The following is a 9,330-nucleotide window of genomic DNA, read 5'->3' on the forward strand; positions in this document are numbered from 1 at the left end:
TTGAAATTGATAATAATCTTTTCTAACACAACACACAACATACCTGGTCATGGTCCTGCATTTGGTAGGGACTGGACACAGTGTTCTTGGAGATCTCCCAGCCTGAGAACTAACAACTGTACTGAGACATTTCTGAACCTCACAGACATGGAAGGCTTAAAGACCTCTCTCTTCACACCCACGTCTCTAATGGACCACTGAAGATGGACCGAGAACTTTACCTTCATTTCATGAAGATCATGGTGATTCAGGTAACGCAATCTAGAATATAGTTCAAATTGGTAGTTTACAGTCAGAGAGAGGGCTAAAGGCTTGGGAAAAGAATCTTAAAAGAGTGGCAGAAATGATATGTTGTTTAAGTACTCTCCTGAAGCTCTTCAGCCTGAACAATGATATTTTCCTTTTAACTTGACCTGAACAGCTGGGCGGTCTCCACTGATGCCCACACACCTTCCACACTCACAGCTCCTTTATTCCTCACACTCTTACTGTGAGTTATCCAGTGCTCCCAACCATCGGTATGAGAAAAGGGGTGTATCCTCCCAGCAGCACTGGTCTTTTGGCAGAGCTGGCCAAACCCCTCCAGTTCCTCTCCATGAGAGGGAGGACAAGCAGCCCCACACAGTTTACCTTTTAACCTCCTTAACTGGAAGCTTTTTTTTTTTCCACTTAAAAACTTTCTACAGCCATCCCATCAGAGGTCTCATGGATAGGCTGGAATGTTTCCTGTTGGCTTGAGGTGCCCTTCCCTTTATGTCCACTAAATATATACTTACAAAAATCAAAGAGAAAAATTAAGGAAGCTGATGAGTCCTTCAGGAATCCTAAGTACCACATATAGGTGTGGATTCATTTGCCTTTTTGGCAAAAGCATGGCGTCTCTCATTACACATCATTCCTTACCCATTGCTTTCTTTCTTCACTGTTCCATCTGTTACGCTAAGATAGCTTTTGTAAGGCTGTGTTGAAAAAGAAACAAACAAAGAGGGAATGACCTAGGTTTCATTTCTGAGGGGTTATTTTTAACCTGGATCTTTTCACTGGTTTTGTTTATGGTGCAGCTCCACAAAATAAATGGTATCTGCACAAATGAGGAGGCAGTGAGCTACAGCTCATGGCAGAATGAGTGTCCAGCAGCAAGGAGTCCTTAAAAAAGAACATAAAGAGCTCTTGCACTTAAATAACAAGTGATGGGATCCAGGAAAAAAGAGCTGTTGCCTTTGCTGTATCCTGTCATCAATCACACTATAAATTCTATATGATTTTATCTAAAAACCCCCCATAACATGTGTCTTTATTTTTCCAGTAAAGTAATGCAGATTTTTAATTCATGCATCCTCTTCTATAATGGAAAGATTTCTTGTCATGCTTTCTTCAGTGTCACCAAAAGACCCAACGTCACACCTTCTCCTGGACCATCAGGCAGAAGCTGCAGAGCCAAAGGCAACAGAAAGGAAAAGCAAGAGAAACATTTCTTTCATCAGGAAGCTTACAGGTGAGGCTCACAGTGTTGAAAGGTGTTATCTGCAAAGAAAGCAAATGGTCTTGGATCTGAGCTTGGAAACATTCCCCGGGGCAACAGTCCCCCTCCACCAGAAAGCCAACAGAGCCCAGCCAGGATGTCAGGGGTATGTAAGATCTACATAAGCTTTCCACACAAGCAGAACTGAGATGGAGCTATTGGGACAACTTCTAACACAGTTACGTTACCACCAGGAGCGTTATCCAGGAAAGCAGTACCAAGAGGACTGGTAAATGCCAAGGGGCTTTGGTACAGTGGCAAATCAAATGCACAAAAATTATACACTAAAACTAGTGGGAAAAGTTACTGCACTAAAAAGGGAAGATACAGAAACATGTAGAAAAAGAGGCATCAGACTAGAAAAGCAGGGCACAATGGAGACAAACCTCTTATAAATATTTTAATTCCTTATAGAGCTCTTTTTCTAGAAATATTTGCTGTCTTTATAGAGAGTTTTCTCAGAGGGTGTCTGCTGGAGCTGAAAAATCTTTTCCTTGCTCTAAATCTCACAAGAGCTGAAGAAGGGAATTTATTCAAAGCCTGTATCTGAGATTATCACGTTCTGCTGCTTAGTTTCAAGAAGTAAACAAGTTGTTTGTGTTTTGAATGAGAACATTTTCTTCCTATACGTCTGCCAGAGGAATTCAGTGTCTCTTTCCACAATAAATATTGAAAGTTACATATAAGCTTTAGCCATCCTATGAGAAGTGTAGATAACAGCAAAAAAATTATAGAAGCATCCAAAGTGGAGATCAATCACCTCTTTCCTCACTTTATGTGGGTTTAATATTTAGTCCAAATTTGCCAAGCCAAATATGATTAATGATCTTTAAAGCCTGATACAGTACCACTGCAGATTCAGCCCATAACTGAAATTCAAAAGCCAAGTCTAGTGATTTGTCTCTAAAAAAGTGGTACCTGAGATACCAAGGAAAAGGACAAATCTTGGTAGCAACAAAGGGGAAACTTGCTTCCCAATTCTGGTTAGCTATTTCTTATGTCTTGAACAGATCATAGACTCATAGAATGGTTTGGGTTGGAAGCCACATTAAAAACCACCGAGTTCCAACCCCCTGCCACATGCAGGGACACCTTCCACTAGACCAGGTTGATCAAAGCCTCATCCAGCCTGGCCTTGGCCCATGGCCAGGAAGTTCAAGTAGATGACCTTTAAAGGTCCCTTCCAACCCAAACCATTCTGTCATTCCCAATCATTGCTGAAGCCTTAAATGGCAACACAGCAACAGCTCAGATGAATTGCACATTATGCAACACAGTATTTTATTTTCATGAATCAGTTTTAAATGTGCCACTCTTTAATTTTCGTGAGTGTTATTTTCATTGGGAAAGTCAGGCTGGTGAGTTGAGTTCTACTTTCATGTACTATTATTTTAGATCCTTTCATTACACGAGGTTTTTCACATTACAATTCTGTTGAGGCAGTAGTTACTTCAGCCTCATGCTGGCGCAATACAATTTTTTTTTTTTACACCTCTTATTTTTCCTCAAGCTGAACAATTTCCATTCCTCTCCTTGTCCACTTCTGGGACTATCTTTTGTTCATTTCATCTGTTGAGAATGGCCAAAACCCAAGGAAATCGGAGAAACTCCTTATCAGTTTACTTGTGTTGATTTATCCCTGTGTGTGGGGCTGATACACGCAGAAAGACATCCAAGAGGATGCTGAACACTCTTACACCGACTGCTTGCAGCTGATCTCAAACCACAACCTTGTTCAAAGTTTCCTCTCTCATACTTTATGCCCAAGTTACTAAGCACGGTCAGCAGTTCCTACGTAACCTTTGCCCTTCCTGGTTTTGAGCAACTGATATAATTCTGCATTTTCTTATAACACAGGTACTGATAAACACATAAAATGCTGCCTGTATCTCTCCCAAGTTACCCTTTACACTGCACAGCCCAGTCAGTGCTATGCTGTGTCAGGCAAAGCAGGACAAGTTGTTCTTCCTGATTTCAAAAGAAACATTTCATTCTCACTGCCACCCCTTCATAGTTTCCTAATACTATCTTCACCAATTTGTTTCCCGTAATGAAAGATTTCTCTAAAAGGAGGAAACTGTCTGAACCTATGTATTTAGCTACATTATCTCACAGTCCTTGTAAGCAGCTTCCCAGTTTTATGACATCTGGCAATATTTTTTTTTTTCCATAAAAATGCACCAATGGTGAGATGTATTCCAGTCTCTTAAGTCTGGAATGTCTATATGCAAATTTATTGAGATCTTCCTAATTTGTAATGAATTTGGGCCAAATTCTCTCTCCCCATCCATAAGAGAAAGAAGAAAGGCGACAGGAATCCCACACCTGCGGCTACGACTGCGGTGTAGCTGGGACATTTGCTCGAGGGTTTGCTGCTATAAGTATCTTGGCATTTAAAATTGTTTTAGTAACACTCATGGAAAACTACAAGAAGGAACATAAAGACAGTTTAAACTGTGTATCTGCAACAGAATCTAAGCTTGACAAAGCATAATCAGGCATCTGCATGTGTTAATTCATTTGATAGCCTTATGCAAAACCTCCTTATAGACCAACATACAAAATTATTTCTTCTCTCTCGAGAACCACATCAGTGAAAGGTCTCCAAATCTGCTCTAGAGAAATGCCCTGAAGAAGGCAAAACTTTGTTAAGAGTTGTTTTTAGTTGCTTCTGCAACAGTGAAATGGGGTAGTACTGGGAACAAGTCCACGCTTTGGACTGCTGGATATTGGGCACATCCTGTAGATAGAAGAGAGACTCAACACAAGAGCAAAGGGCTAGCAAAAGAGTTTGAGGTGAATCATCAAAATAAAGGTGGTGGTTAGGCAGCAAACTCAACAGATGGCAGGACGCATCCACTGAAAGAATCAGATAAATCTTACAGTGAGATGAAGACACTACCTGAACGCTCATTTTGCAAGTTGACGATGGCGTCATAAACTGAGTACTACAGAAAAGAGTGCCCTGAGCACCAGGGTAGATGTGTGAAAAACAAGCGTGGATTAGATACTTGACTGCTAAAAATCTAAATGCTCATTTGCAAAGTTACAGTCTATGTTGTTTCTCGCTTTAGTAATGGCTCCTCACCAGTCTCAGTTCTTACACCTAGGCATACAATTATTTCATTAACACATAATCACACTAACATTAAGAAGCCAATTAATGCTCCACACAGTGCAATTACACTCTGTTTGCAAGCTGATGCTTTTGTCTGTATTTTTCAAAGACCAGTACTTTCATGACAGCACCACTAATCTCATTGAAGGCTGCTGTTCATGGTTCAAGCACCAGTTGACACACTTTAATCAATAGATCCTTCAATCCAGATTTCCCCAATTCATGCTGAAATGTTCAGTGCTGTTCTTGTAAGGATCAGTTCCTCAACTGGCTCACAATGACATCCCAAGGAAGTTTCAGCATTCCCATCACTCAATTTTTTCTAGCTCGTATATAATACCTAAATAATACAAACCTAATGTATCCTCTTAGCCACAAGCAACATATGAAGAAGACAGTAACTTCCAGCAAATACTCTGAGGTTTCCCCAACTATTGTTCAAGCTTCTGTCCCCTCAACATATGTGAGATACGGTATTTCTAGCCAATTTTAGTCTCATTACAGGCTAACTGAGAATACCAACACAGACATGCTCCAATTTTTGTTATTTTTCAATGAAGTAAATAACATTTAGCATTGTTTGTTTTTTGTTTAAAAAAGCAAACACACCCACACCCCTAGATGAATCAGTTTTATACAACTGAAAGGTATAATTTGCATTAGGATAAAATAAGCCTCAACCGGTTTGGGGTATTTACCAAACAATGACAAAAGGCTGTCTTGGAAAATTAATTCTGTTTCTTTTACGACCATCTTCTCTGATCAATGCATAATAAACAATAGTGATCAAATAGGTAAAACCTCAGTACCGTGACTCGGTATGCAGTCTGGAGTTACACATGTATTTTTAAACATGCCTTTTTTACATACCTTCAACAATCTGGCCGATTTCAGTGCTGGCTGAGCACCAGCACTCTAGCATCTTTGTCCTGTACTACAGGACCATTTGCCTGCTATGACAAAGTGACACTTTCCCATCATTGTCCACAGTGCCGATTTGGAACAGGTACCAACATGGGGGGATTTGGTGGTGGTGGTTTTGTTTGGAGTTATTTTTCTGCATTCCTGAGTAAAATGTTTTAATTATCCAAATGAAAGGAAGCAGTTATGGTCTTCCTCAATATAGCTATCTCTCTTCTACCTGGAATGGACTGAAATAATAATAAAGTATTATTTGGTTTTCTTTATACAGCTCCGTAATAAACAATTCACAGAAGGCAAACATGAAATTTCCCCGAGGAAAACCCCTCCTCCCCTCTTGTTCCCATCACAAGATCTTCCTCCTAATCTTTCATCCTGTTTGTGAACTGTCAATAAAAATTGAACACTGTTCTTCAAATCGTAAGTGCAATAGGGTAGCCTTCACCTTTGTTCTGTAACACATGGACACCGGGACTATAAAGAGCAGCAACACAACTCCAGAGACTGTTCTCTTATATTTACAGAATTGAACCTTCCAAGAAGGCACTGCCTTCTTTCTCGGAAATCAGAGACTACTACTATTCCAGGGAACCACAAATGGAAGTGTTTGACAGTACTATCCCAATACACAAGCTAACACAGGCAGTTTCTTGTAAAGTATGGGATTTGTTTTATCTATTTTTAAACACACATCCCACCCCCAAATAAAACCACGTCTTAAAAAAGGTTGTGTGACCTTATTGCAGGAAGAACTACAATATCTTTATGTCAAAAATTATGTCACAGGAAAGAAGAATGACACCTGTCATACTGGTTGGCCACTACCTATCTCTACTGCTGTACAGCAAAGCAAATAGGATACATTTGTCAAGACACAAAAAAACCCCCAAATTTATTAAAGGTGCTTAAGTGGCTATCTGTCCCTTTTCCCAAGTAAAAAGTGATAGGACAAGAGAAAATGGCCCCGAGTTGCACCAGGGGAGGTTTAGTTTGGATATTAGGAAAAATTTATTCACTGAAAGTGTCATCAAGCATTGGACCAGGCTGCCCAGGGAAGTGGTGGAGTCACCGCCCCTGGACGTATTTAAAAGATGTGTAGATGTGGTGCTTAGGGACATGGTTTAGCAGTGGACTCAGCAGTGTTTGTTGTACAGTTGGACTCAATGCATGTGCACATGTATTAAGTTTCATAAATCTACTTATAGGCACCTACACAAATTAAGTGGAAAAACAGCACCCTGGAAATAAGGGGGCTAATATTTTGCTTAAATGTATGCATGCACGTACTAATATTTTAATTGGGTCTCTTTGCTACAAGTGTAGAGAGCAGACTAACCACAGCAAATACAGCACACTTACCATGCAAGAGGATAAAATGAGAATGTAATCAACTTCATGAAAGGTGGTATCTTTCAAGAACATCAAAAAGATTAACACAGAATAGTATTTAAAAAAAAAAACCTGATTTTGCAAGTGATTTGGGGTGTAAGAAAAAACTGCTAGCACATTTATTGATTTCCTCAAACTCTGAATACTTGATAACCATCTCCAGAACCTATTTCTGCATGTGATAATTAAACTGTCTTACTTTTATAGCTGCTTTCTTCTTGAATCCTTGAGCTATTAAGAGGCAGTAAGAAGGCAGAATACCAAAACCTATGGCAAGTGCCCAAGTCTCAAGCTTCTTTGAAAATATTTATGCCAAGTGGCATGTGTCTTCTATAGTTCTTATTGCTCCTATTTCTTGGCTGCTAGTTTTGCCCACAAATTGTTTTATCATATCAGTTGCTCCAATTACCTTTTTTTTTTTTTTATACACACAGTATTTGGGAGAGCAGCAAAGCCCATTTAGAAAGATGCATGAGGGCTGCAAGTTACACAGCTGTGCTGCACTGCCTGGGGACTTCTGCACACCTGCTCCAGCAACAGCTCACAAGTGACTCTTTTTGCACCAGTTTTACTCTTCTCCTGTCAGACGTGTTTTGCAGAAATGTTTCCCCCCAAACCAGTGGCATTATCCACCCATTTCATCTAGTACAGGTTCCTGTATTACTGCAGGGGGGGCAGAAATGAAAACTACCTACAAAACCAGATCATATTTGAACTTACAAGAAAGTAACGTTGAAGAAAATGGGTATTTCTATAGTTTAGGTGGATCAGCTCTATCTAGAAGTTTGGTAAAAAAATTAATAATGCAGCAAGTTTCTCTTTATGCAACTGAATTGAAGGATGTCTATATTTAAAATCAGTCATCTCATCTACTATCACTGCAAAAAGTCTTTTTTTGTTTTGCTTTCTAAGAAATGAGTATAATTTAAAAGGTGCAGAAAAACACACTTTACCAGGAATGTTTATGGAAACTAAAAAAAAAAAAAACCAAACAAAAAACAAAAACAAAAAACACACAAACAGCAAACCAAAAAACAAACTGCCTAAGAAAAGAACTCTGGTTAGGCATTCGGTCTTTCAATTCATCGAACACTTCTATAGGCAACAGATCTATGTTCAAAAAAATATAATTTTTGATTCTGAGTATGTACCATGCATCGTGGCATATACTGAGAACAAAGAATTTGTAAATCCTAATAGGCATACACATGTATACACACACACACCCAGAGGGCACTTTATAATACATAGCATTCATTTCAATAAAAATATACTTCCAACAACAGAATTTCTCTATTAAATCCATGTTTATTGCTTAAGTTTTATCACAGTGGAGATTAAATTATGCTTAATCATCCGGTCAGTGCTTTTGTACCTTCTTCAATGACAAAAAAAACCATTTAAACCAAGTCATTCATACACTCGAAGTCTTATTACCATCCCACCATTCATCGCCTCCATGTGCTCCTTTAGTTGCCACAAACTGCAAGATTGTAAAAAGGTATAGCTAATAGGCTTATTTATAATACCATTTTCTTCAAGTATTCAGAAAGCAGTACAAGTAGCTGTACTGTATATTAGAAACATATCTGTACTGTTATTTATTGCTATAGGATAGAGGCTCCTGATGGAATGACAGTGAAATATTGCATCACCGTGTATGAAGATGATCTTAGCATCCTGTAATCATCACAACTCTTCCCATGTTAGTGAACAACACTAGGTAAATGGGTTGCTTTCCTTTCTCTTTCAGGCATGGGATTTCAAACTACAAATAAATAAAGCATACACTCACAACATGTGTAGTGCAAATTCCAAGTAAACAGAATGACATGGAAATAAACGCATAGTTGCCAACTTTGGTTCGGCAGGGCAGTTATGATTTTTATGCCCAGCGCCCTGCATCCCCGCCCTTGGTGCATACCACCACCAGCGTCCCGTGTCAGCGACAATGATTGAAAGAGATTGTTGCAGGGAGGGGCCGTAGCCAGGGAAGGGGGAGACGACCGCCTCTGCAAACCTTGCGCTTGGGTGGCCAGGCTTCACCTTGCGCGTCCCATCAGACGCTGCATCAGGAAGGCTGCCTCCCATCCCACAGAGGATTCATATTGGCAACTATGTGAAACATGGATTGCGTGGCCCAGACTAACAGAAGGTAATATTTTTCCAGATACAACCATTGAAAGAGAACATCTACAACATTGCGATTTAGAAAGAACTTAATGAGAATTAATAGGAAAGACATTCAACCTGGGGGGGCTAGGTGTGGGGTGGGCATTTGCTGTTTGTTTTTAAAACAAACCCCCAGTAGTGGTTTGATTCTGCACAGCTCTGGGCCATTACAAAGCCTCCTGCATGACGCACAGGGCTAGATTTTCTT

The sequence above is a fragment of the Pterocles gutturalis genome, unplaced genomic scaffold (genome assembly GCF_000699245.1).
Source record: "Pterocles gutturalis isolate BGI_N339 unplaced genomic scaffold, ASM69924v1 scaffold10511, whole genome shotgun sequence".
NCBI classification, from domain to species: domain Eukaryota; kingdom Metazoa; phylum Chordata; class Aves; order Pterocliformes; family Pteroclidae; genus Pterocles; species Pterocles gutturalis.